General features: G+C 44.1%; 1 non-coding gene across 1 annotated transcript; it reads left to right on the plus strand.

Annotated features, from left to right (window-relative positions):
- The first annotated feature begins 320 nt into the window (after window positions 1-320).
- Window positions 321-393, plus strand: Trnaa-cgc (transfer RNA alanine (anticodon CGC)). Its single transcript has one exon. It is a non-coding gene; the product is annotated as a tRNA-Ala (tRNA).
- Window positions 394-3,803: the final 3,410 nt, after the last annotated feature.

The following is a 3,803-nucleotide window of genomic DNA, read 5'->3' on the forward strand; positions in this document are numbered from 1 at the left end:
TGCACCTACATCGTATTACGCCAAATTTAGTGAAAATTCGAGTTTTAAAACAACGTTCTCGTATTGTTTGAAATATGCTCGCTCAGGTGTAGGCGTCATAAAATATAACGCTGAGAATTCTTTTTCCTTTAGGAAATTATGAACTTGATCCCTCAATGTAATTCGCATAGAGATTGAGAAGAATACAGATTAAATGGTTCAAATGGCTCTGAGCACTATGCGACTTAACTTCTGAGGTCATCAGTCGCCTAGAACTTAGATTTAATTAAACGTAACTAACTTAAGGACAACACACACATCCATGCCCGAGGCAGGGACCGAGCGAGGTGGCGCAGTGGTTAGCGCACTGGACTCGCATTCGGGAGGACGACGGTTCAATCCCGTCTCCGGCCATCCTGATTTAGGTTTTCCGTGATTTCCCTAAATCGCTTCAGGCAAATGCCGGGATGGTTCCTTTGAAAGGGCACGGCCGATTTCCTTCCCCATCCTTCCCTCACCCGAGCCTGCGCTCCGTCTCTAATGACCTCGTTGTCGACGGGACGTTAAACACTACTCTCCTCCTCCTCCTCCATGCCCGAGACAGGATTCGAACCTGCGACCGGAGCGGTCGCTCGGCTCCATAGTGTAGCGCCTAGAACCGTACGGCCATTACGGCCGGCACAGCCGATCAGTTCCAGTCATTCCTCCAGGAAGGATGTACACGGCTCGTGTTGTCTGTAGTTCAACTATGCCTAGACGGTCAATACCGCGGTTCGATAGCGGCCGCATTGTTACTTTGTGCCAGGAAGGGCACTCAACAAGGGTTGTGTCCAGACGTCTCAGAGTGAACCAAAGCGATGTTGTTCGGACTTGGAGGAGAAACAGAGAGACAGTCGATGACATGCCTCGCTCAGGCTACTACTTCAGTGGATGGCCTCTGCCTACTGATTGTGTCTCGGAGGAACCCTGACAGCAACGCCACCATGTCGAATAATGCTTTTCGTGGACCCACAGGACGTCGTGTTACGACTCAAACTGTGCGCAGTGGGCTGCGTGATGCGCAACGTCACTCCCGACGTCCATGGCGAGGTCCATCTTTGCAACCACGACACCATGCAGTGCGGCACAGACGGGCCCAACATGCCAAATGGATCGCTCAGGAATGGCATCACGTTCTCTCCACCGATGAGTGTCACATATGCCTTCAACCAGACAATCGTCGGAGACATGTTTGGAGGCAACCCGGTCAGGCTGAACGCCTTAGACACATTGTCCAGCGAGTGCAGCAAAGTGGAGCTTCAATGGTGTTTTGGGGTGGCATTATGTGTGGCCGACGTACGTCGCTGGTGGTCATGGAAGGCGCCGTAACGGCTGTACGATACGTGAATGCCATCCTCCGACCGATAGCACAACCATATCGGCACCATATTGGCGAAGCATTCGTCTTCGTGACTACAATTTGCGCCTCCGTCGTGCTCAACTTGTGAATGACTTCCTTCAGGACAACGACATCGCTCGTCTAGAGTGGCCAGAATGTTCTCCAGGCATGAACCCTATCGAACATGCCTGGGATAGATTGAAGAGGGCTGTTTATGGACGATGTGGCCCACCAACCACTCTCAGTGATGTACGCCGAATCGCCGTTGAGAAGTGGGACAATCTGGACCGACAGTGCCTTGATGACCTTGTGGATAGTATGCCACGACGAATGCACGCCTGCATCAGTGCTAGAGGACTTGCTACTGGGTATTAAGGGTACCGGTTTGTGCAGCAGTCTGGGCCACCACCTCTGAAGGACTCGCTGTATGGTGAGACAACATGCAATGTGTAGTTTTCATGAGCAATAGAAAGGGCGGAATGATGTTTATATTGATCTCTATTCCAATTTTTTTGTACAGGTTCGAGGACTTTCGGAACTGAGGTGGTGCAAAACTTTTATGATGTGTGTATGTTTATGAAATTTATTCGTAACTGCGGAAACTTTTACAATGACTGCACTAAGCATGAAGATATTACCTAGTGGTAACACATGAAAATTTGTGCCGGACTGGAACTCGAAACTGGATTTCCTGCTTTCCGACAGCGGTCGCCTGAACGATTTCGGCTGTCGGAGCATGCTTCCGGAATCGACGCGATCTCCTACGTCTCACACCGTCTACGACACCATCCCTTGCAACTTTACTTGGATTCCCGCCACAGGGTTTCAAGTAGACAAACATATGCAACTTAATAACGATCGTCATTTTTCCCGTCGAGGCCTTAATGCTTATTTTAACAATGTTTGAAGAAACAGCTTACGTCAGAAAGAATCTGCAATTGTGAATAAATTTAGTAGAGGTGCAAGATCGTCATTGATGTGTGTTTTCTCCATTGATGTTAGCGAGCAGCAAAGAATGCCGCCTGAAAACCCAAATTACTGCATGAAAATACTATCTCTGGCCAGCATGTGACTGACCAAGCAGATGCAAAACCTTCGCACAATAAGCTCGCTAAAACTGAAACACTACATCGTTCTCAATGGCAGCAAATGTGGTTACTACATAAATAAGTTTGACGACATTCAGTGCCACTGGCTTTACATTCAAATAATTTTTAAGTATTCGGTAAGTTGGTTGACAATTTTTCAGATTACATTGTATGCACAGTGTTTTACTTTTCACTTGTAATTTGATTTTCTACTAACCTGGAAGTTTGGACCATGATTTGGAAACATGCATTTACATCGTTTGCTTTGAACACATAAAAAATCCTGTCTGTTCTTTTGAAACATTATTTGCGTTACAATGATTTTATCGTTGTTACTTTTCCGGTTACTTATGAGGTTGGAAGCTTTTCTTTATCCAGAATCGGTTAGTTACTTAAGACTCTTTATTCGGGCAAGATTTATGGAAAACCAGGAAAACTTTCAAAAGAGGCCCTCTACCTCATGAGGCACTTAATATGAAGACATAATTTGCAGAATGACTTTTTATGAAATATAGATTTTTGTAAATTGCGTTTCAGTTCGCAGCAAAATTATTTGAGTTGCGAAGTTAGTTTTTGCTTATGTTCACATTACTTGAAATATTTACAGAATGACTACAGCGTTTGTTAAATAGTCCTGCACTAAACACATTACAGATTGGCTAGAGAACAATATTCACAATTATTGTCAATTTTTTGTTCATGTAGGTTTACACTACGCAGATTTGAACAATACATTCGTACTAATGAAATTTTGAATTCATCTTAATGTGAACTGTGTTTTCTTGAAATAATCTTCGACGTCTGGGGTCGTCGGATGGAGCAGATAGATGGTTATCTTCTCAGCGAAGGATGTGGTTCAATGGTACATTTTTTTAGAAACAGCGAAAGGGAAGATAATGCTACTGCTTATCTCGCCGTCCTACATTGGATGGTCGCGAACATTAAACTATCAAGTAAATAATAATCAATAAACAAGAAAAACTTTAAGCTTCCAGAGCAATGAAACGTTCAAGTATTTAGTCTTTTGTAGAATGCAAAGGTATTCTCTCTGTTCTGAATATATCTTATTTCTGATCTATAACCTGAAATCATGAAGATTCGAGAAGATTAATCTATACGGAACGATAATTTATTAACTTCCCACCAATTTTCTTTCCTTTCATCTACAGCACATGTCTTTTTTCCTGTTTATTCTGGTCCTGCCTGTGGAGTCTGTGTTTGTAAGGCCTTGACATTCTGGTTCATCATCTTTGTAATTACAGTGTACCATCTGAATTTCAGTTAAAAGACTCTCGTCACTGCTCCATTGGCTGCTAATTAACTAATACCGCCATTGAACGAGCTAACCCATCGCCACA

Source organism: Schistocerca cancellata, chromosome 3 (assembly GCF_023864275.1).
Source record: "Schistocerca cancellata isolate TAMUIC-IGC-003103 chromosome 3, iqSchCanc2.1, whole genome shotgun sequence".
Taxonomy (NCBI): Eukaryota; Metazoa; Arthropoda; class Insecta; order Orthoptera; family Acrididae; genus Schistocerca; species Schistocerca cancellata.